This window comes from Cryptomeria japonica, chromosome 8 (genome assembly GCF_030272615.1).
Source record: "Cryptomeria japonica chromosome 8, Sugi_1.0, whole genome shotgun sequence".
NCBI classification, from domain to species: Eukaryota; Viridiplantae; Streptophyta; class Pinopsida; order Cupressales; family Cupressaceae; genus Cryptomeria; species Cryptomeria japonica.
Window position 1 is genome coordinate 363931207 of NC_081412.1, and position 26526 is coordinate 363957732.

Sequence of the window (26526 nt, forward strand, 5' to 3'; positions counted from 1 at the left end):
AGGTACACCAGGAGGTTAAAGATCATGCTATGAGTCATTTCACTCATATTTGAGTTTATATGGTCATTTTAATGTATTTGAGTCCATTGAGTCAAAATGTAAAGGGCTATGAGCCATAATTGTAACAATTTGTAAAAGTTGCTCAAGTTGTCCTAATGGGTCCTAGTTGGATCAAGAAGGTCAAAAATATGTAAAATACCCAAGGAAAGGTAAAATGGATGTAATATGTTATGTTTAGTCCATTTCTGAATATTTAGAGGGTCCATGTAAATTTTGGAGTCATTCTTGCAAAAAAACTGTAAAAGTTGCACAAACAACATTAGAAAAATGCAACAAAAATGATGAAGAGTTGGTTTCCATTGGTCTTGGAGGTAGTTAGGAAGGTATAAATAGTCAGGATGCTTTAAATACCATTTTATTATCAATCCAAGGTGGATATTTGAGGAAGGAGAACATTTTGGTATATTTTGGTACACTCAATTGTTGTTATTTTGATTGGTTTTAACTATTTCTAAGTTGTTTCCAGGCCTTGTGCAACCTGTATAGCCTAGAAACAATGTATCAATAGTATTATTAGATAGGGGAATGAATATGCCTTCCTTTTGTTTTGGTTTGGAACATTTTCATTGTGAAATGAATGAGATATGAGGATTTTACTAAAAACTGCCTCGAAACCCTCATTAACAGTGTTAGTCACAAGGATTTCTTGATATCTCACAATGTAACCATCCAAAAATTGTAATACTCTGGATTTTAGCTGTGGATTTAATTTAATTCAATATGGTTTTTATTTGGTATTGAATGGTTTGGTATTGTGTGAGATATTTGATGCCCTAGGTGGACTGGGCATGCACATTTCTTGTTTTTCTATAACAGTCAAAACGGTCTCGGTGCAGAGGGAATAAATTTCTAACGAACCATTGGATCTTTACATTTTTTGTATATGTTTTTGAAAGGCTAGTTATCTATGTCTCCACTGGAGAGATTCCAACAATGTTGTCTGGGTTAAAATATATGAATAACAGAATAAAAAATATCAAAATAGGGATAGTCAAGTTTGTCATTTTCATTACTAGTCCAAATCATTTTGCAAGTTGGGGATAAGGTGTTTGTGGATGATAAATGGGATGTAAGAGGCCATTTTTTATCAGGAATAATGCTTGAATGCAGATTTAATTTCTCATAAATTAAAATGTTGATTGGTTGGTTGTTGGGATAATATGTTAAGGATGTTGATAATGCCTCTAACTGATTGAAGAATTGTGTTGATATATTGGGGTTCATGGATGGTTTGGAGTCCTTGGTTGGGATTTCATGATGCTCTACATCAGCTGGAAATCTGATTTTTGGCCTCTCAAGCATCATCAAAAATTCATTTCTGGCCGGGTTGGAATTAGAATCTCATACGAGTTCCTTTTCTGGCTCGTACGATCTCCTTTGTGAACTGAAACTTCAATCCATCCTGACTCGTACAAGCTTCTAAAGTGTCATATGAGCCTACTTATGCACTCGTATGATCTCAGAAATATTATCATACGAATAGGTAAATCGTATCATACGACATTCTGCTTCAATGTTTTTAAAATAGACTGCATTTTTGGGGTTTCATGCTTTGATTCGATTATTACTAATGCTAACTCTGGTTTGTTTGTGAGTTTTTTTTGGTAGCCTAACTAGTTTTTACAGGATGATTGTCAAAGATTATGCTTGTCAAAGATTCATTGCATAAAAACACATCATGACTACTAATGTATTTATTTTGTAGGTTGCCTAGGAGGACTCAACTAAACTCTGTCTTCTTTAATCTTTCTAGGCACACTTGATTTTGCTAATGGAAATGAACAATCATGTTTTTTTGTGTTTTGATGATAGGAGAGTATGCTCTCACCTTTCTTAGGTGATCAGAAAGCTACTCATCCTTTACTTTCATTAGTACATTTCTCTAGCAATCCTGCCCTCCCAAGGAGCTAATAACTCTTAGCCATTAAGGCTGGTGAGAGGGGAACAACCTAAGTGGGAACTACTAACACCAAATAATCCAACCCACTATAGAATAAATATGATTTGATCAAAATCAAGTCAACGACTGTGCTCGGGAATATCTCTCCTCCATACCTTCAGGTATATCAAACCTTGGTTTTCAAGGCTGGGAGACCTCTTAATTGAGTATTATACCTCGACGCGCCGAACGGATCCCTTACTAGTTCCGGTTAAATTAGAAGCTACCCAATTCACATCCGAAAGGGTGATAATCTTTGTGCAAGAGAGTTAGTTACTCTTGCAAGAAACTTGCCATATCATGCCCCCATTAGTGTTTGGAGTCGGATAATACGACGTTCAGAATCCATTGCGTTAGACTCAGCGGTTGTATTCCGATTAGCTATTGGGTGTGTACCTAAGATTGAAAGCAAAGGTTTTATCTCTTAGCCAACTTCCTTAGGTAGCGTAATGTTCTTGAAGGTCACTAATCATATCATGTGTTTGTTGTGTATTCTTCCCTTAAACACAAAATCAGACATTCGAAACTGGAAAACATAAGCAAAAAATCGAACTTCACTAATCAAAATTCTGCCAAACAAGACTATTTTTCTCTGTTATGTTCTCTTTCGTACGAGGTATCTACTTTGTCGTATGGTCCAGTGGGAATTGTTGTACGAGCTTGTTAGCATAAAATCTTTTATCGTATGACTGATTAAGTTGTGTAGTACAAGGCCTTTTGTTTATCGTTTGGCTTAGGGGGAATTGTTGTACGAGCCTATGCTTTGTTATATGAAATTTCTAATTTGTCGTATGGGCTTATATGTATTGTCATCTGAGGTTGCTTAAACTATTGTACGAATTTCTATCTTTGTTGGTCTAGAATTGTCTTCTTGCACATCTTTTTCAGATCTGTCATTCTGTTCTTAGATTGTCTCCTTTGTTCGCTTGGTCTAGTTATCATTTGTCAAATTGGATTATAAAGCTAAACACCTCAATATTTTCAAGTGCTCACCCTCAACAAGTTCAAGATCTAAACATCTCAAAGTGCATTATCACTCTTTTTGATAAACTGATCACTTAAACATAGTTTCTCATCAGGATCTATCATTGTCTATCACGAAACTACAATGTTTGGTTAGGATAACCTTGTCCCACATCGTAGGATATATCCTTCCTATTGGACTTGGTTCTTATCAAATCATCATCATTGCACTCCTAAATCAAAGATCGAAAAACTTGCAAACTTTTAAACACTTGAATTATCTATTCATATCGTATCACTCTATCACATTTACATTGACAATTGATCACTTATTGAAACAAATTTTGGACAATTGAACCCCTGAAATGGAAACAAAAACATTTGCAATAGCTGAAAATCATATCAAATGACATACCAAAGAAAAATAAAAGTAACAAGACAACATATCAGAGAAATCAAACAAATCCAAGATCAAAATCCAACTATTTCAAAACCTCACAAGGATTCAAATACATCTTTAAAGAAAGGTGGCTCTTTTATGAAACTCTTAAAGATATCCCTAAAGGATTTGGTTGAGAAAGATCAAAATCATGCACCTATGTCTAGAAATGGCTCATCCCTCCATAAGAAAATTGACTCTCCAAAGGCATCTATTCCTACACCTCTTGAAAGTTTGCAAGAACCCTCCATAGCATCATCACCAAAGAATACATCCAAAGATGAAGTTCCCCAAAGGATATCCATGATTGCTATCAAACCTATTTCAGAGGATCCTATTCAAAGCTCATCTCCTTCATATCCAAGCATCGATTCCTTGCAAATCGAAGTCCTCATTCATAGAATGCTCGTTAAACATGTCCTAATAGATGGAGGAGTTGGCTTAAACATTTGCTCATTGAGTCTTGTCCGTGCTCTAGGTTATTCAGAAGATGCAGTTGATCCTCAAAAAAAGATAACAATCAAAGCATATGATTAAGAAGAGCATTCCTCTAAAGGAATTGTGGTATTACCCATCAGAGTGGGACCTTTGCAGAAAGACACGGCATGCCAAGTTCTAGACTTGGACCTACCATACAACATACTTTTGGGGAGACCATGGATACATGACATACAAGATGTTCCATCAACATATCATTAGTGCCTAAAATTTCCATACAATGGAAAGGAAATCACAATATCAGCATTCTCAAATCCATTGCAGTGTTGTAGTAATCTGAAATCAGCTCAAGAGGTCATAGTTTCACATAACAGAGAGGCAACATCTTCAAGCACACATTCCAAGGAACAATCATTTGCATCAATTCTATCAAACATGAAAAAACAAATGTAGCTAAAAGATCGAGGGAACGAAGAATATTTGCTATCATGGAAAAACAAACAAGAGCAACTTGAAATTGAAAGGGAAGAAGAAGATGTAGAAGTTGATGTAGTTCACGCGTATGCAGGGCAGATGTTAGGAACTAGCTTACTTGAATCAGAATTACATTCGGCTGACTTGGACTTAACCGAGGACGATTATGAGCTTCTTGTACAAGTTCATTATGATGAGAGTATCATTCTAGACATGGAAAGACATATTGAAAGCTCTGACATCTCTATCATGACCCCTAATATCTTTGACATAATTCAACATGAGGATCCTTTATCCTTAATCCCTCCTGAACCTATGGACTAGGAAATTGAAAGTCATATTGCCATTGATACCTTTCCAAATGACCATTCCATATCTATACATCTTAATGCAATCGAACTTGTAACAACTCTCACCAAGAATTTTAGCAATGCATCTTCTAGTCTGGCGGGTGTCAAATCTCCTAGTCGTAAAAGTGAAAATAATGAAAAGAATATCAAGTCTAACACTGAAAACCATTTCTTGGCAACATTAGATCAGGAAAAAGTAAAAAGAAAGGATGCATCTAATAATAAAAACCTCCTCGAGGTGCCAAAAGATGGGAGATTTGACACCTTACCCGAATTTTATCAAGAAAGGTCATCTATCATGATCGAACCAATAGACGCAGTTAACATTGGCACAACTAATCTATATCCAACAACTTCTCTATCAAAACTAGCAATGTAAAAAAATTGGAACCCTTCAAAGGATGGAAAACCATTTTTACCTTCTCATTTATAGACATTCTAGGGTTTGATCCATATCTTACAATACATCACCCGAATATCATCCAGGAGAAAGCATCAATAATGGAACACAACATGGATCAAGAGCAGGCATTCTATTCATCACACCACAAGGTCATACAATTCCAAAAGCATACAAATTAAGCTTTCCATGCACTAAGAATACAACAGAGTATGAATCTTTGATAACAGGTATCAAAATGGCTATAGAATGGAACATTACACAACTTCAATCTTTGGAGACTCTCAGCTCGTCATCAATCAAATTAATGACGATTATCAAACAAAGGATGAAAAATTAATGCCTTATAAAAAGATGGTTGATGATATCAAGAAATAATTTGTAGAAATGACAACAATGCAGCAGATGCCATGGCTACACTTGTTTCTCTCCTTCAAACATAGAAAAATCAACAACGTTATGAATTCCTGGTGGAAGAGTTGTTTTACCCTGCTCATAATTGTCTAGATTCCCAAACTATTTGTCACCTTGTGGGGCATGATTCCTCACATTACGACCAAACTTATACATACCTAAAAGATAACACCTTACCTCTAGACTTATCGAAAAATCAAAAGAGAAACTTTATTCGCCAATCCTCCCATTTTACTCTTGTCGCAGATACCCTGTTTAAATGAGGTCTAGATGGTACTCTTTTAAGATGTCTCGAACAAGAAGAATCTGAGAAGGCCTTACATGAAGTCCATAACGACATTTGTGGCACTCATTCAAGTGGTCTTACCCTTTCAAAAAAAATCATACGCTTGGGATATTATTGGTCGGCTATGGAACGAGATTCTTTTTAGATAGCTAGAACATGCAAACAATGTCAGATCTATGGGAATTTGATTCATGCACCAACATAAGAACTTCATGCTTTGACAACATCTTGGCCTTTCTGCCAATGGGGTCTTGATCTAGTAGGAAAGATAAATCATTCTTCATCTAATGGTCACAAATTTATCCTTGTAGCTACAAAATATTTCACAAAATGGATTGAGGCAGTACCTCTCACAAATATCACAGGAAAAAAAATTGTTGCATTTATCTTGAATTACATCATCTGTTGCTATGGAATACCAATGACCATTATCACTTATAATGGACAACCGTTAAAGAATCAAGATGTACAAGAGCTATGTGAGAAATTCAAGATCCAACACAGATTCTCCACACCCTACTATCCATAGGGAAATGGGCAAGCAGAAACATAAAACAAAACTATTTTGAAAATCCTCAAAAAGATAGTGAATGATGCTGTAAGAGATTGACATATTCAATTAAACCCTGCTCTATGGGCCTACCATACCAGTATCTGCACACCAACAGGAGCCACACCTTTCTCTTTTGTTTATGGATCAGAAGCAATAGTGCCAATAGAAGTAGAGATACCTTCTCTATGAGTATCATTAAAAGGTCTCATCCCAGATGAAGAATAACGAGTATCTAGATTACAAGACTTAGAATTAATCCATGAACGAAGACAAAATGCCTTTGATCATTTAAAGGTATATCAGCAAATAATGTGCTAGAGTTATAATCACAGGGTCAAACCACGAGTCTTTCAAGTTGGGCAACTGGTACTAAAATAAAATCCATGCAACCAGGCAGATCGAGAAAAGAAAGGAAAGTTTGAACCAAACTGGTTAGGTCCATTTGTGGTCACAACAGTATTTGGATTAGGAGCATACCAGTTATCAACATAGGGCAGAGATCAGCTCGACGAACCCATCAATAGCATGCATCTGAAGAAATTTTATTCCTGAAAAAGCAAAAAAAAATCAAAAATAGTGAAAAAGCAAAAAAATCAAAAACAGTGAAAAATAAAAAAAAAAGCAAAAAAAAAGAAGTGGAAAAGCAAAAAATCCAAAAAAAAAAATCAAATATGAGAAAAAGTGCAATAAAAATAGATGGTGAAAACTTGACAAATAGGCGCTATCTGACTGCTAGCTCTTCCATCTATTAGTTCATGCATCTTTCCACTTGCATTCATTTTCCATCGGCACTGTCCATAGCCATCATGAAGCCTTTGTACATATGTAGGCATCCCAGCTAATCTCTCGCCATGGTTTGGATCATTGAGTATATCATAACGACTTTGCTTCTAGGCTTGAGGCAAAATCTTGCACTTAGCTGGGGGCAAAATGCTTGATCATTTTGAGCTTAATCAAACAGGTAGAACAACAGTTAAACAACCCTTATCAAGAAAAAACTGAGACAAATCCAATGTTGAACACGAGATCAAATTATCAACCATCAAACTATCTCAAAGTCGGTCTAAACGCATAGATGATATCTTTTGGATAATGATTTTAACATGATTGTTCAACTTTTTTTTTAATCTTGATTTTCGCTATCATGATTTCTGAGTGACTCCAGGATGTCTTTGACTAGAGAAACAAGGAAGGAACATGATATTTTTCTTGTCTGCTATCTGAAAATTAATCATTAATACGTGCAAATTTCTCTCAGGACATGATCATCAGAGTATCATCGAAGACATTTCTGATTTGCATATTAAAATGGTTAATACTATCTGTTTTATGCAAGCAACACTTAGGTCATCTTGGTTCGATTATACCTCGATGCTTGTGTTAACTTGTCATATCAAAATCTAGGAAAGCAGTGCTCAGGTCATCATTTTTTAATTATACCATCGATGTTTGTACTCACTTCCCATATTTCAAAAGCTCAATGATGACAAAAATGCAATAATCCAGGGACTGGTCCGGTCGTAGCTTTGCATTTCATTTGCATTGGCTTTTGCATTTAAGCTTGCATTTCATTCTTGCATGGGATCCCGCATTCTCATTTTATCCAAGGTTAAATCTATCACAGGAATCATCAAGGTATCATCACAAATGTATACGCAATTAGACTGATGATTCATATCTCTCCAGATATTGTCGACCCAACAAAAATCTTATGCTATCCCTCCCAACAAAACCAACATCAGCTTATCTAAATCTTTCTGCAACTTGATATCAACAAACTGTTAGATCTTTATCTAATCAACCTTATCAATTCAATCAATAAATCAAATTAAATTGATTCTATCTTTGTCTTATACAGGATGTATCTTTCCTAAAACCAGACGTTCTGATCATGTCTTATACAGGATGTATCTTTCCTGAAACCAGACGCTTTGATCATCTTTGTCTTATATAGGAGATGTCATTCCTGAAACGAGACTAAATCTCAATCTTATCAATCTAACCAATCAAGCTTTATCAATAATCAAGAACCACATCACCATGCTTGTAGAACTCACATTTTCATCAACCACAGTTGCAGAAATCAAATCATTTCTAATCGGGATATCAATTTTGCAAAAATTCGCAAAACTCCATAGGTCAATTATCTCAATTGATCTCCTGAGGGGGCATCATCGTATCGAAATCTATCAATCAATAGCTGGGACATCCTATTGAACCAATATCATCATCAAAATGAGATTATTCTTTGAATCAATGCATCATCACACCTAGCTTCAAAGAGGGGCAAAATGTATACACCTAAAAATGGTCTGACGATAATTAATTGAATAAGCAATTATTTAATTAATCCCCCTTCCCAATTTAATTGAATTCATTAAACAATTTGATTAAATTCTTCCACTCATCTACTTATTAATAAATCTAAGGATTTATTTTATAGGTTCATTTCAATAGTCCCCTTTGATTAATTAATTCAAATTAATTAATCCCTCCCCATTTAAATTCATCTCTTCTAATCCCTAATTAATTAAAACAAATCAATGTATGATTTGTTGAAAGTTAATTAGTCTTTTCTTATTATTTGAATTTTTAAATTCAAATTACCCACATGCCTCTTAACTTCTAACCACCTAACCTAACCACTTCTAAACCTAACCCATTCCATCTAACCTTGGGTTTAATTAAACCTATCTTAGCTTGCACATCCTAACCTCCTACGATGTGGATACTCTTCCCTTGAGACACATGGCATTCTTGGGCCACATGTCCCCTTTCCTTAGACACTTGCCCTCTCATGAGAAAAGCTTCTTGACACTTGTCACCATAGAGATGACAAATGTTCCCTTTCCTCCAGCCTCTTTTCCAACCTCCAATTTCACCATTGATGCCTTCAGACTCAATCTTGACCGTTGATTCCTGCCACCTCACCCCTAGCCTTGGAAATCCTATAAATATCCCCCATTTTGGCGCAATAATGATCCCATCTCATTTGCATCTTATGCATTGTTACTATAGGCATAATATCTCTTAGCGTATCATTTGAGCATTGTTATTATAGGCAATTGCATCTTAGATCTAACTTAATTTGATCTTTTTCTAGCATAATTATTGAATCATGTAGCTTAATCATTATCTTTTCTAGCTTAATTGCATCATTATCATTTCAAATCCTCCATCTAGGTGTAGTCAAGTCACTAGAATTTGCTTATCCAGATCTGAGAGTAAATCCACACTCGCATCTCTTAGGAGGTGATAGATCACTTTTCCATGGTTTTATCTTCCTTTGTTTAAAATTTTCTAACCATGCTTGCAATGATCTATTGAGTGTTTTATGTTGCAGCTGCAGGTATCACACTTCATAGGCACAACAAGATATAATAGTCCTCCAATCATGGATCTATACTTCTTCTGATCAACATCTAGAGATGTATCATCATTGCTTAATTTACAATCAACTATTGAAGTGGTAGAAACCACTTTACAATTCTTTATATCAAACTTATTTAGCATCTCTTTGACATATTTATCTTGAGAAATAAAGATTCCATCTTCTAACTAAGCAAATTATAGACCAATTAAGAAAGAATGACATCTCACCAATTATTAAAATTTCAAATTCCTTCTGCATTTCTTCTGCAAAATTTTTACACAAACCATCGCTTCCTCCAAATATAATGTCATCAACATAGACAACAACAATAAACTTGTTACCTTCAAGCTTGAAATAAAGATTTTTATCTGCAGTACCTTTCTTGACTTTTTGTTGTAACAAATATCTATCAAATCTAGCATACCAAGCTCTAGGTGCTTGCTTAAGTCCACATAATACCTTCTTTAATCTACAAACCATATCCAGATCTTCTGATAATATATATTCATATGGTTGCTCAATAAATACCTCTTTTTCCAGTTCTCCATTCAAAAATATTGATTTAACATCCATTTGACATACCTTAAAAATTTTATAAGAAAAAAGAAAGCAAGAAACTTTTTTTATAGCTTCCATGCTAGCTACTGGAGCAAAAATTTCCTCAAAATCAATACCTTGAACTTGTGAATAGCCTTTACATACTAGTCTTTATTTTTTCCTTATAACTAGTTCTTGTTCATTTAGCTTGTTTTGGAATACCCACTTACTTCCTATCACATTTTTTTCCACTTGTCTGGGTACTAGCTCCCAAGTCAGATTTTTTCTATATCTAAGTCAATTCTTCTTTTATTTCTTTTACCCAACTTTCTTGTTTTCTTACTTCCTCCTGTGATTTAGGTTCCACCAGCGAAAGAAAATAGTAGTTTGCTTGCTCATTTTCCTCTGTAACACTCCTTCTTGTTTGAACTCCTTTGTTTTTGTCTCCAATTATCTGATCTTTTGAGTGATTCTTTTGCACATAATTTGTTGGGGTCTTAATCACTTTCTTAGGCTCTTCAATTTCATCTATCTCTTTCTCATTATTGCCTTATGGATCTGTCTTTTCTTCTACAACAACATGAATAATCTCAAATTCAATCTCCTATGTATGTTCAGGGGCAATCTAATCTCCTGCTTCACATACTTTCACATTTGTTCTCTCCACTATCTTGTTCAATCTCTTATTGTAACAACTATAGGACTTGTTGTTTGTAACATATCCCAAAAATATTCCTTCATCTACTCTGGTATCAAACTTTCCAAGACCATTTTCATCTCTTTTGATATAACACTTACTCCCAAAGATTCTAAAATACTTTATAGTAGGAGGTCTTCCATTCCACACCTCATAAGGTGTCTTAGTATGATTAATGTAGAGATCTAAAAATGTCTCATTATTCGCACACTAATTATTTGTCCTAATTAATTGAATAATTATTTAATTATTTAATCAAGCTAATTAATTCTTCTTATTAATTCAAATCATCACCTTTCTCATTACTAATTATCTAATTTTGATGTAGCTATAACCAGCAAATCCTCAAAAGAGAATTGTCTGTCTTATGCAGCAAGAGTAACACAATGAAAGCAACAAGAAATAATAGCAAGATTGCATAAACATATCATATTATTGTCTTAGAACCTCCGGAAACCAATCGGTTATCATCATACAATCATCATAGAACATTTGGTAGTCAACCAGTTACATGCAGGCTACAAGCCAGATACAATCCATCCAGAACTCTTAGAGTCAACCGGATCACTATTCATGAATCTAAATCTTTATTCTAATTTCTACTTCTTTTGTCCTACAAATGATTACAAAATACCCTATATATACCCTCCGAAACATATCCAGGTTGGCCACAAAAGATTACATTTACCAATGCAGGAAAATGAAACATGTAACTAGGTCGGCCCTAAGAATGAAGAAATTCTTCTGGAAAATAACAACCAAGAAGTGTGGATCAGCAGGAAGGTCAGCCACATGCTAGAGAACATCAGATATGACCCCAAATAGATCCACATGCCAAGAAACTACTCTGGAAATGAAGGAAAACCAACCGGTAAGCACAAGAACGGTCCCGGAACCTAGAAATAGTCAAACCGAGAGCGATAACTAGCCGAAAAAGAATCTGAATGGACTGAAAATTTGGAATTAAGCACATGAACTAGCCTGGAGACCAAAAATAGAATCTTCAATGAAAAGAAAGCAACGTCCGACACCTACCGATAGGAACACAGAAAACTGCACACTGAACTGAACAAGAACTAAACTGAAAGGAAATATTTTTGGTTGATGCAAGATTGCTCATAGACTAGGGATGCTCCTGCATCAAATTTATATCTAATCATCACTAACCCCCCTTCTCAAATATTAATTATTTAATTAATTGCGATTAATTCCCCTAATTAAATAATCTTTATTATTTAATTAATCCTATTTATAATCATTAAATAATTTCATTTATATTATTTATTTAATTAACCCATTCTTCCAAATCCCCAAATTCAAATTTCAATTATATTCATCTAATTTCATTTTCCCAAATTCACATTTCACCAAATCCGCATTTCAATAAATTTCAATAAATCTCATGTGCAATTTAGCATTCAAAAATCTACATTCAAATTCAAATCAAAATGAAAATGAATTTCAAATTAATCTCCTCTAGCACATGTTGAAAATTAGGACTAGTTCATCAAATCAGTTAACTCTCCAATCCTCCCTTTTTACTCCAAATCACCTTTTCTGACTAATCAATCAATTCAGTCTTCTCCTCAATCAATCTAGTCAATTGGCTAATCAATTCAGTCATCTTTCTAATTAATTCAATCATCTAGTCAATAAATTGAGTCAACTATCCAATCAATCTTGTTAACAGATCAATCAAATGAGTTAACAAATCAATCTATTTTGTTAACAGATCAATCAACTCACTTAACTGATCAATCAAAATCAGTTGAACTATCAATCAACACTTCAGTTCAATTTCTCCCCCCATCTCATTTGAAAAATCTATAAATATCATATCATTTTCTCAATTCAATAATCACAGTCTTCAAAATTATTGTGTCTAATCTATTCAAGAATCCTAGTGCAACACCTGAGAGCCAATCAATCACACAATTCTAGAGAAGAACAATGGAAGGTACAATGCAATGGAGGGGTTTTTCAATTATGTTAATTGTTTAATTCTTTCATTCATGCATCTTATTACATTGATTTATGTTTTGAATTTTCTTTAATAGTTAAGGATTTTGTGATTGTCCTTATTTCCTATTTCAGTATTTATGATTTTTAAGCATGAAACAATTAACTCTTATATGTACCCTGTTAAGAATGTAAAAATGTAAACAACAATATGCACAACTTCTTTCTAATAAACATTAGCTAGGTTAGCATCCTTCATCATAGTTCTATTCATCTCAATACTAGTCTTATTCTTCCTTTCTACTACACCATTTGTTGAGGGGTTCCCAAATCAGAAAAGTGTCTTCTAATACTATATTTCTTACAAAAGTTGTCAAATTCATTTGAAGTAAATTTTCTAACTTTATCAAATCTTAAACACTTGGTTTTATACCATTGATTTGAACACTTTAAATATTTAAAAAGCTTCATATTTCTCTTTCAAAAATGTAACCCATGTCATCCTAAAATAATCATCAATAAACATTAAGTCCTTTTGTCCTTGTAGGCCCCTAGAGATCTGTATGAATAATCTCCAAGGGTCTTGAAGTGTATTACTCGTTGTTTTTGTAACTCATCTTTGTTTCCATTCCTAATTGACATTCCATGTTTTGGGAGTTCAAAAATTTTGTCTAATTTTGAAGACTAGATTCAGAATCACCTTTCAAATCAGGACTTTGTAGCTCATTTGGTGAGCTCATATTTTTGTATCGGAGAATTGTCAAGAGAAATAATCTTGGAGGATTGTTATGAACCTTATAGATATGCCATGTGTCTGTTTGTAGCTTCCTTAGATCAGTTATGATGTGTTTGTGAAGTCTCCTTTGAAGGTCTTGAGGTTAGGTATGCATTTTACACATGTTTGCATTTTTCTGAGCAGCCCTATTTGAGGCACCATATATTTGTGCTAGTTGATTGTCAATCCAAAAAGAGAGTTGTCTATGATTTCCTGGTATTTTTTGAAGCCCTATACCAAGTGGCTCAGTCCCATGGATTTTTTTGACAAGTTTCCTAAGTTGATTCCATTTGCAAAAGGTTCAGTTTTGCAGCTGAACATTGTCAAACAACAGTTTGAGGGCCACTTTGAAAATTCATACTTCATGCCCAGTTAACCTTGATTTTAAATCAAATAAACTGCATGATTCTCACTAAAAATATTTCCCATATCCCATACTTGTAGCCCCCCAGCTCATCACTTGACCACTTTTTGGTGCCCATTCCGAATACAATCTCTCAGGATTACAGCATCAGCATGTTCAGGGTATGTTCATCTACCAGTGTGCCAAGTGGTGGCTCTTGGCACAGTGATTTGATATTTTTTCAAATCAAGGTTAGAAGGCTACTCAAGTTGATTCAACAATTTCAATTTTAGAAATGCCCGAGTAGGCAACTTTGCAAGTTAATTAATTTTGCCTCGGATGTCGTAATGACGATCCGTTAGATGACCCAGATTCTGAGTATTGCAGTCTTTCAGCGTGCCAGGTTTCAGGCTTTAATCAAGTGTTTGGATTAGTTTTTAGAGCCAGTTTCAGAGGCTCCTCAAGTGTTTTGGGCCAAATTTTAAAGTTGCAAAAAATGATCAAATTGAAGATTCCAAGTTCAATTTCTCACGCCCCGAGCATCTCCAGTCAGCATATCAGAGCATTTCTCTAGGATCAGTTGCCTAGTTTTGAAAATATTTTTAGTCGGACCCACTTGAGGCCCGACTGATGACATGGTCTAGCGAGATAGTTGGGGTTCATTAAAATAAAATATATTATTTAAATCATGTTGATTTAAATAAAATTGTGTTTGCAAGTGATTCAAGAGGATGCATCAAATTGGAAACTAGGTGGTTCTATATATATCATTTATTTGATTTAAATATAATTTAATTAAATGAAGGGCTTGATTAAAATCAATATTTATTAAATCAATTTTAGCGATTTAATAATAAAGGCATTAGAAAGGTAAGTTCAAATTACCAGGTAAATCATCAAGTTCCCATTGTAAATAAACCTCTAGTGGGCTCGCCTACAACCTTTCAGGGAAGCAAAGACTTGAAGATAGGGAGGAAGTTTAAATATTTTTTTATCCTACGTTATGACTAGAGGCATCTTTCTTGTTATCCCACAAGGAAAGAAGTAGCCAAGTCAAAGCGCCTGGGATAAGGTTATCTCCGGTGGTAAGTGATGTTATTCTTATCCCGTGCATGTAAATTATTCTTATCCTGTGCATGGAAAGGGCACACCTGGGAACATTGCGGGGCAAGGAGGAGTGATGGATGGGAAGATGAGTCCCTTATCCCATGAGTGTTAAGAACACATAGGATAAGTGAAGTGTGGAGGGCGTGGGTTTTCTCTTATCCCGCGTGTGTAGGGAGGCAATCCAAAAACATTGTGGGATAAGCTCAAGGGCAGAGCAAAAAGAAAAAGTAAAACTTACGTGAGCAAAGAAGTGTTAGGGAAAACATGGCATGCCGACAGTCAAATATGAATGCAGAGAAATGTGGGATAGGGTAAATGGATGCTGAGAATGGAGATTAGGAGGTTCGCTACAATTACCCTGTGGATGCAAACAATGAATCTAACATCCCGCAACTTGCACCCTGTCTGCATCAAATGAGACATCAAGTGATACAATGCAGCAATGACGTCTCACCCTAAACACCCACATTCATCTTGGGCACAATGAAGAAATTCATGAGGATATATGGCAGTAACTATGTTTGTAAAAATAATGGGGGGCAACAATGCAGAAGGTTGCAACATTTTTTGTTACTGAATTCGACCCTTGTTCCCAACACACTGAATAGTGCTGACTGTGGAGGCACAATGAGTAACATGCTTATCCTCTTGGATCATGAATTTCATCAGAGTCCTAAAGGGATATTATTTAGAAGGAATAAGGGGCACGATGGACTCTCCATAGGATGCACAACAATAGACAGGTATAGTTTGCAGACCTATGGTTGTGGATCGATAGCTCATTTTTGCAAAGAATGTTTTAGATTTTGGCTCTCTGTTTTTTGTGTAATGAAGGATGCAATGCCATAGGGTAAATTGTTTTGCTACAGGAGGGGCACTGATTACTAGTATAATTGCGGCTTATGAGCTAGGTGGACCTTAGTGCTTTCAGATGAAATACAATGGCATTCCATGTTCCCTTTCAATGTTATCTTCAGTATGAGCTGATATGGTGGCAAAATCATTTTTACTCAAGGGAAATCACAATGGGTATTTAGTGAAAGTGCAAAGTGGTAAGAATAAAATATTCATACTTGGTTGAAAATATTTCACAAAAATAGACTTGCGGGACAAATATATTTGCAACCAAAGGACCAAAGTGAAAATGAGGAGAGAGAGCAGGGATACTCAGTTACAATATGGAGTAAAGAAATAGGTTTTGAAAACAAATTGTTTTAACAAAGAAAGGAAAGGAAAATGCAGAAAATTCCTTTACTTGAAAGATGAACTGTTTTACATAGAGTGCCAAGGGTGAATTTTTGTTTTAGGTGATAATAGTAAGCAGTAAAGGGCAAAATTTATCTTGTAAGTGGGGTAATGATTCTCACTGGAAGATGGCTATTTTTTCACCTAGATTCTTAAATCTTTGCAAAAAGGGGCATATTTCTTAATCTGAAGAGTATTCTTAAATGAGGAAATATTTTTGAATGGGATATTCCCAGCAAGGGTGATTATTTCATTTTTGCTTAGAAGTAAATATTTAGAAAATAACTAGAGTGACGTGTCATTTGAAGAAAAGGAGTATTTTTTGCTATTTTAGAGCAGAGAGGGAAAAGTAGTCAGAGGACAGTGGCCAAAAATAGCAAGTTTTGAGCAAAGTGCAGATTTTGAACCGAGCAAGCAATTGCAGGTGGATTTTTCTAGATTTTAAAACATCTACAATAGGCTCAAGGAAAGCATAGGATAGGGATAGAGAAGTGTGCAAATTTTTAATCTTGTAGGGTCCAATAGAAGTAAATGCAGATTTAAAGATGGAGGACATATCTTCTCACAGATTCTTTTAGGGTTTCTATTAGGTTTTTCTCTCTTTGGTGTATATTTTTCTCTTCTATTCTTAGTTATTGATTCTGAATGTAATTTTATATCCCAGAAGAAAGGCTTCCATGCAGAGTGTAAAATTTCCATGACAACTAGTGTCATTTTTCAGTTGGTAGTTGTTTTATGGTTTGAGTAGTTGTAACCAAATAAACATATTATGAATATTGGTCTTTCTTATTGTTGTCTCCAATATGTAATAACATCTTTTATGAAGTAAATAATCAAGGATTACTTACTTTTTCCTAGCAATTTTGGTGTGTGTTTTACTTTTTCTTCTCTTCAAGGAACAGACTAAGATGCTTGAGTAGAATGATGGAATATGTTTTTGCATATAGGATCTTTAAGTATGATTGCAAGAAGGACCAAGCTAATGCATGTTAATGTCATGCATTAATGTTGAGATCTATGTGGTTACAGTTTAAGCTACTTAGGTGTAAGGTTGCGAACTGAGAATAGACTCGGGTGCCTATACAAGGTACTGGTCATGGTTGTTGTTTTCAATTTTTAGAATCTTTTCATTATCAAAATTTTCATTTTTGCATTTTACTTTAACATTAGGAGTAGGATTAATGTAGAAACCCCCTCAATGAGTACTTAGATGCTTGAAAACTAAGGTTAAAGCCATAACCAGGAGTTTATCCATCTTCCTTAGTATCTTTCATTGAGATGATTTGTTGTAACATGTAATGTCAAGAGTGTTTAGAAGCTGAAAGTTATAGGACATTTTATAGGTTCACCCGCCTTGGTCTCGCAGAGCCAAAAGAGTAGGATCTCAGTCTTGTGACTGGATCTTGTTTAGTTGGCCAAATCCTTCCTCGAGTTTGTTGATGAGTTAGTGTTAATTCCTCTAGGGCTCGAGGACTATTAGTTTGGGAACCAATAGAATGGCGAGTTCGCTAGGGATAGCTTGCCTAAAGCTTATTGAGCTGCCCATGAGTCTCTAGTTGAAAGGTTTTCAGTTTAGAAAATTTTTGTAGTAGCTTGTTTAGAAGAAAGTTCAAAAGATTCTGTTGATGAAGAAGACCCGGAATGATAAAATTGTTTTGAATAGCTTTTTGTTGTTCTAAACTTTGTTCCTCTGCAAGGAGGTGGCAACTCTATCCTGAAAAAGAACATGATAAAGAACAAAGAAGAGCTCCAGATGTGAAGGAGTTCTCAGTCCAAAGAAAGAGAGCAACTAATGCTATATTTTCCAGGTATTCTTCTTTTGAGGAGTTTTTGTGAAAACCATAAAATTTTAAGTTTTGAAAAGAGTTCCCTATTCAATTTTGCAGCACTAAGTAAAAAGGAAAAAAGTTCACTTTCAGATTTGCATACTTCTTGGTTTTATATTTCAGTCATATGCTTATATTATAAAAAAGTATGCAATCTTTGTAATAGGCTTATTCAAAGGGTCTTAAGTCTAATTTCCAGTCTTTATGTATTATTTCTACTTGAGACCTTGTTGTAAAAGAGTCAAGATATGTGTAACTGTGATCTTTGTATGAGAAGCCTGTAAAGACAAGCAAGATGTATAGTCATTATGTTATCCCAAGCATAATGAGTGATCAACAACTTCAAGGTCAGCCTAGAAGGGTGTTCATCCCAGAGAGGTATAGACCTTTAAGTTTCAGCAACATTGAAGGGTACCCACATCCCTTCCCCATTGAGTTTAAGGATCAAGTGCCTTTGTTTCATGCACATGGATCCGAGTCAACACTACACCACATTCAGTCATTTAGTGAGTTTGTTGAAGACTTTCAGTTTTATAATGAAGACATAGTCATGAAGTTCTTTGTGAGATCATTGAAGGATGGTGCAAGGGACTTGTATGAAAGTTTAGCAATAGAAAGTGTGCCCTCATGAGATTGCCTCAGGAGGTTGTTTTTGGAACTTGATTTAGTGATGGTACTATCAGTTATGAGTAGCCTCTTATTTCTCATAATACTCCAGCATGTGAACATGCATTGTATGCACATGAGATTCAAATCTCAAGTGTTGAATATGGATTTCAAAACATAAGTGTCCCTATTGTTCTAGCTTATACTTTTAAGCAATATGAGAAAGCTTATCAGCCCCAAATAGTACAAGAAAAAAGATTTTATGTTGAGAACCCAATCATGTATGTTAGTGCTCAGTTGGACATGAAGAAACAAGAGGGTGAGCAACATTATGCGCTATTGTTCAGATTCTTGAAAGCACTTCAAAACACCCCTATGAGATTCATGCTTCAAGAATCCGAATGGGTAGACTTATTTTTGTAAGTATATGAACTTAGCATTGTTCAATGGCCAAGGAGTTCAAAACCAGCTAGTATGGATCAGATTATTGCATGGATTGACATGTTTGAGGATGTCAAGTCTAGGATGTAGCTTGGTAATGAAAACATGCATGCTGATAATGACAAGGTTGAGCTAGAATGTCATGAGAGTGCACAAGATGATAACAATGCTCCCTGCATTTTTGAAAGTCAGTCACATTGTCAACATGAAGAGGTTAATACTTATGGACAACAGTTGAATGAAGAGAATAAACTAGAAAATGAATTCCATGACATCCTAAATGAAGTTGAAGAAGAACACAATGAGGGTCAACATTCTTTTCTGGATGGTGACTGTGATTTTGAGAAGGTTGTTGGAGATGAAATCTTCCATAACATGACACATACATGCTCTCATGAATCCAGTGAGATTTCAGTTGAAGAGGACAGTAGTAGGTGGCTTATGAGTGAAGAGGACACATGTTATATCAGCAGTGAAGGCATCTCAGACTTGGTAGCAGTGGAGTACCTGAGATATGCACATGGAAAAATGAAGATTTTTTGCACCCTTTTGATTTGGTTTTTGACAGTGAGGTTGTATTGTATGACACAAAATATGATGCACCCGTTGTCCAAATCCTTCCTATGCTTGAACCGGTTGATGAACAAGAACATGAAGAGCTTGAATGCATGGGATTCTATGAATTCAACTATAACATGTGTGCTGATAATGAGGATGTGTATGTTGATACAAAATCAGATTTTTGTTTTGAAGACATATATATAGTTGATGTCGATGATGGCATTTTTATGACAATGCACATGAGGGGGAAGTGGATTTTGATTGTTGTGATCAAAGTGGTAATGGGATGGGAGAGTGTGATGATAAACAGAATTTAAAGAATGGATGCCAACCCCCAACCCAGTGTGTTGAACCCCACGATGATGAGCTCTTGTTTCAGTGGGAAGACAAAATGCATGCATCTGAGGGGTCATGGAAAAGTGATAATGTTGATCTAGTATGTATACAAGTTGTTGATATACATGACATCAAATGGGACTTAGAGTTAGAGGCTGAAATTTCTTATCATCCCTATGATTTGTAGTTACATGAGAGAATCATGAGTGATTCTTTCTCTCTTCTTGATGACGGTTTGCATGGTGTACATGATCCATAAGGAGGTTCTTTTCAAAGGAAATTTTTTCCCATGTGAACTAGTGATTTGATTGAGGCTTTATTTCTCAGTTGTGTGCCGGGTAATGAGTATTTTTCTTTTTAGTTGAGTGATATCTTTGGGATGTGTGACAGTGATTTGAGCCTTGGTGTGTTTTATGAGCTGCATGGTAGATAATTTTTTGATGAGCATGACACATGTATGTCACATAATGATCAATATTCTCAATCATTGCATGAGTTTCAAATGTTTAATGGTAGCAAGTGCAATGATAGTTTTCAGTATGGTAGCTGGGTAAGAGATGTTAGTGTGTTTGATCAATGGTATGCCAGCTATATTATCAAATTGGTTTCAATGCAGTTCGAGGAAAACAATGTTTATAATAGAGGAAAGCATTGGCTAATATTTTCAAGTGGCCTTGGGCCATCACTTGTGGTTTGATCCTCAAGCCACATTAGTTTGGGGTAGAGAAGACCTTTTTGACTCTATGCCCAATGGAGTAGGCACCCGGTCTACTCCCGAGAGATCTGGGATCTTGCCATACCCACAAGGGGAATGCATCCCCGTGCTAGAGCCACTATTTGGACTTCAATAAATTTGTCTAATTTTGAAGACCCAGGCTCAAAATTTTAAAGATTGCATTCAGAATCGCCTTTTAGAGCAGCCCTTTGTAGCTCATTTGGTGAGCTAATATTTTTGTACTGGAGAATTGTCAAGAGAAATCCTCTTGGAGAATTTCTATGCACCTTATGGAGATGCCATGTGTCTTTTTGTAGCTTCTTTAGATCAGTTACGATGCATTTGTGAAGTCTCCTTTGAAGGTCATGAGGTTAGGTCTGCATTTTACACATGTTTGCATTTTTCTAAGTAGCCCTATTTGAGGCACCATATCTTTGTGCCAGTTGATTGTCAATCCAATAAGAGAGTTTTCTATTATTCCTTGGTATTTTTTGAAGCCCTATGCCAAGTGGCTCAGTCCCATGAATCCATTTGACAAGTTTCCCAAGTTGATTCCATTTGCAAAAGGTCTAGTTCTATAACTGAACATTGTCAAACAACAGTTTGAGGGCCACTTTTAAAATTTATACTTCATGCTTAGTTGATATGTATTTTAAATCAAATGAACCTCATGATTCTAACTAAAATTATCTTCCATATCCCAAATTTGTAGTCCCCCATCTCATCATTTGATCACTTTTCAAAGCCCATTCCAAATGCAATTTCTCAGGGTTTCAGCATCAGCATGTTCAAAATTTTCACAGAGGCCGAAATTGAGGGTGAATAAATTTCACATGTGACCTAATCAAGTCAAACCCTCTTGTACACATGTTCAGGGTATGTTCATCTACCAGTGTGCCAAGCGATAGCTCTTGATGCAATGATTTGATATTTTTTCAAATCAAGGTTAGAAGGCTACTCAGGTTGATTCAACAATTTCAGTTTTAGAAATGCCTGAGTAGGAAACTTTGCAAGTTAATAACTTTTTCCTTAGATGTCGTAATGATGATCCATCAGAAGCCCTAGATTCTCAGTATTGCATTCTTTCAGTGTGTCAGGTTTTAGGTTTTAATCATATCTAGATCAGTTTTCAGAGCCAGTTTCAGAGGCTCCTCAGGTGTTTTGGGCTAAATTTCAAAGTTGCAAAAAATGATCCAATTGAAGATTCCAAGTTCAATTTCTCATGCCCTGAGCATCTTCAGTTAGCATATCTGATCATTTCTCCAGGATAAGTTGCCCGGAAACAACAAATATTTTTAGTCGAACCCACTTAGGGCCCAACTGATGATATGGTCCAATGAGATAGTTGGGGTTCATTAAAAGAAACACATTATTTAAATCATGTTTACTTATAAAATTGTGTTTGGAAGTGATTCAAGAGGATGCATCAAATTGGAAACTAGGTGGTTCTATTTAAATCATTTATTTGATTTAAATATAATTAAATTAAATGAAGGGCTTGAGAAAAATCAATATTTATTAAATCAATTTTAGCGATTTAATAATAAGGGGTTTGGAAAGGTAAGTTCAAATTACCAGGTAAATCATCAAGTTCTTATTGTAAATAAACCTCTAGTGGGGTCGCCTAAAACCTTTCGGGGAAGCAAAGATTTGAAGATAGGGAGGAAGTTTAAATATTTTCTTATCCTGCGTTATGACTGGAGGCATCTTTCTTATTATCACATGGGGAAAGAAGCGGCCAAGGTAAAGCACTCGGGATAAGGTTATCTCCAGTGGTAAGTGATTTTATTCTTATCCCGCGCATGGAAAGGGCGCAACTGGGAAAGTCATGGGGCAAGGAGGAGTGATGGATGGGAAGGTGAGTCCCTTATCCCATGGGTGTTAAGAACACATAGAAAAACCATGCAGGATAAGTGAAGTGTTGGGATCATGGGTTTTCTCTTATCCCGCATGCGTAGGGAGCCAATCCAAAAACATCATGGGCTAAGCTCAAGGGCAGAGCAAAACAAAAAAGTAAAACCCGCGTGAGAAAAGAATTCTTAGGGCAAACATGGCACGCCGATAGTCAAAATATGAATGTAGAGAAACGTTGGCTAGAGTAAATGGATGTCGAGAATGGAGGTTAGGAGGTTCATAGCAATTACCCTATGGATGCAAACAATAAATCTGATGGTTAGTAGAAATTACCTAGCAAAATTTTGTGCCTTAGCTAATAGGTGGGTTTTTTGTGTCTTATCTTGCTCTTTTTCCTCGACGTTTCAGGCTTTGGGTTTAAGGTTTATTTTGATTTTGTCTAAAGTCTTGATGAGATCCCCTAAACTTGTTTTAAACTCGCATTACCTTTTGTTTTAGCCTGAGGGTTTTAGTATGTTGGCGGGGCCATTTTTCTGTGTCCTAGGCATTTATTAATTGGGTGGGTCTTTCTTTTCCTAAAGTTTTCATTTTTATTTTCCTAGGCGGTTCCTTTCTCTTGTTCTAGCTGATATTTTTGTATTAACTGTCAGGTTACTAATGTTCCCATTGTCCGCACATGTTGAAATTAGTGAAGATCTTTTAATCATAATCGAAAAACATGCTCGGTCATTAACTGGCTAAAGGGAGTGCACATTGGGGTTAGCAGTATAAAGTTCAGATAGATCTAATGGTTCTTGCTACCTCGCAATAGAAAATGCATGAAATTTAATGATCGCGGTATCACGAGATGATGCCACATGTCTTGGGCGAGCCAAAGAGAAGCCGAATGGTGGGGACACTGATAGAGATGAGATGGATGATGAGATGGAAGTATTGCATCATACTTTTTATGTCACCATCTGCCATAAGGGACGGTCAATGTCGGATTGACTAATATAGATCATGTGATGTGCCACCATGGATGGAACCAATGGTCCAGTTTCAAACTTGGTTCAAATATAAATTCAAGTCATTTTCCACTCGCGCAAGTAGTAATGGTGAATGATACGGTGATGTCTAATTCAAGAATAGAAATATATGCCTTTTCAAAGTCATTTTGATTCAAGAAGCAATCTAGAGAAAGCAAAAGGCGTTTTTAGAGCCGAAGGAGTTTTGAGCGAGCTATCTCAGTGTGGAATTAAGCTTTTTCTAGTGTTTTCAAATCCGTAAGTTGATTATCTTCCTCTTTGTGTTTTAAAGATGGATAGTATAAGCTGTGTGAATTTTCTGGTAAAGGAATTTAAGATTGTTGTGAGGTTTTGCAGTCTTAGCTCAAGGAGTTTGTGAATTTTCCATTTTTATGTTGGAATTGTCAATTCTTGGTTAAACTTTGGTTTCCTTTTCCCCGTTTGGTGACAATTGTTCTGATTGATTGAAAAATAGGTTTTAAGGACCCAAAACCATTACAACATAGTTATAAAGAAAGCTAAGAAAATAGAGTCCACATACAAAGCGACTGGTCAAAAGACCAGCGAATAGAAAAAACAGCTAAACAACAAAAAACAACAATGAACCCAAAGAGACACTACATAGTAATTTTCTTTAGCAGATCCTCTGCCTTAGTCACCAACTCATCATAGGTCACCCCACCTACTTTTAGCTCCTCCAGGTCCTTATTCACTTTCTTTTCCTTCCTCTTTCCACGGGTGCAGGTTCTAGGACCTTGGGCTTCCCCTGTTCCTTCTGCATCCAGGTCAATTTCCTAGGTTTCCTTTTCATCATCAAGCTTGCTGATGAGGGTATGGGTGTTGTTGGCTGAGATTTTCAGAATGCTAAGGCTCTGCTCCACAATGTTCTTGAGGCACTCCTCTATCTTGTCCACTTTGGCAACTATGTTCGAGAGCGTTTTTTCACTAGTTTCCTCCAGGGTCTTTCTATCCTGTATCTCCTTTTCAATTTTCTCAAACTGAGGATTAAAGGCATCTCTGATGTCTTCCGCTTTAGCAATCGTGTTCTTCAGATCTTCGATATAATCGGCCATAGTGTTCCCCTCTCCAATGTTAATAGTCTCCAATATCAAGACTCTGTTGCAGAGTTTTTTGTACTCATCTGCAGTTTTCTTATTACCATCAATAAGCCATTCTATGGTTTTCATAAAACCCTTCAAGGCCTCGGGAGGTGGACCAGGAGAGGGAGTCACTTTTCCAGGGGTTGTCTGTTCATCTTTAGAATTATGGAGGGCAGAAATAGTATCGACAGCCCTGAGAGTCTCCTCCATAGTCTCCATATCCAGGCTTTGTTCAGCTTCCAGGGCCCTTGTTTGCTTGTCCTCTTCCGGTTCCTTGCCGGTCTCCTCTGGTTCTTTGCCAGTCTCCTCTGTTTTCTTTTTCTTCTTCCTGGGCTGGGCTTGGTTCTTACTTTTTTCCTTCAACACCCCCTTAGAGTTCTTCTTCTCCTCAGGGACATCAAAGTACTCTTCTTCTGAAGAAATACTAATCAAGGGTTTGCTTTGGGGTTTTTTGCTCTTAGAAGAAGAGGGTCTTGATTTCCTCTTCTTAATACTCTCATACTCTGAGTCATCAAAGCTTTCCTCATTATTAGTCGAGGAATCATTGTCTAATTCCTCCTCCTCCAAGAAATCAGAATCTGACAAATCATCTTCTGAATCCATAGAGAGCTGCATTCGGTTGATTTTACTAGCCTTTAGATGGTCATAAATGAGGACCATAAGTCCCTGGTGCATTGCAGTATCACCCTGAGGATTTTCTTTATAGGCTTTTAGGGAGGCATTCATAGAACAGAGCAAGAAGTAAGGGAAATTCACCTTATCATTATGCCTAAAATGATGTTTGGTGACAATTGTTGAGAAAGCCCTAGTTTGATAAAATGGCTCCCTCACAAAACCACTCTGGGTAGGCCAAATATTTGAAGAGAAATTTGTATGATGATTTTCCATCAACAAATGACAAATTTCAGGGGATAAAACTTATTCAAGGAAGAACCCTAGGAGAAGGGTTGGTTGATAAAGCATATGCAATTTCAAGTGCTAGGGTACCTATGAATGGGGTAAATATATTTAAATTATGGTATGGGTAGAGAAATTTGCATTCTCCACTCTCGAGTGCATGGCAATATGACCTAGGCAAGCTGGTGGTGCCTAACATCTTCATGAATGTCGACCTTCTTGGGGTAGTGGTAGATAGATATTGTTGGTGTAATTAATTATTCATGTTGGATATTATTACACCTTAGTTAAGTTTAGTTAGGTGCATGCATATCATAGTAGTTTGGGTATGAGACACTTGGGTTCTTGTGCCACATTGGAATAGTGTGTGTAGGAGAATTTCAACCTTTTGTGGTCTTATCTTGTTGTTATATTCCACATTCGGTGGGTGATCCACCTCATGTGGAATATTATATTATTTCTCCTACCTACCCTTGTTTCTTATTGAGCCACATGTCATGTTTGTGTGCTCACATATCCATATAGCCTTGCCTATATATGCAAGCTCATATTCATTGTATGAAATTGATTTTTTGATTGATTGATGATCCAGTTGATCATTATTTTCATCTGGATAGAATACAGCTTATTCCTATCAATATTTTGTCTCTATTTTGTACTTTTCATTGAGCTCTTGATCTTGGCAAAATCTCACATGGTATCAAAGCCTAAAAGGCTTCTTTGACTAGCCATTTTTGGAGGCTTCAATTTTTGGATCTAGAGAGGTTCTATTTTTGGGTGTGTCATATAACGATTTGGACATCATGGTTGAGTCCGAGAGGCCATTTCCAT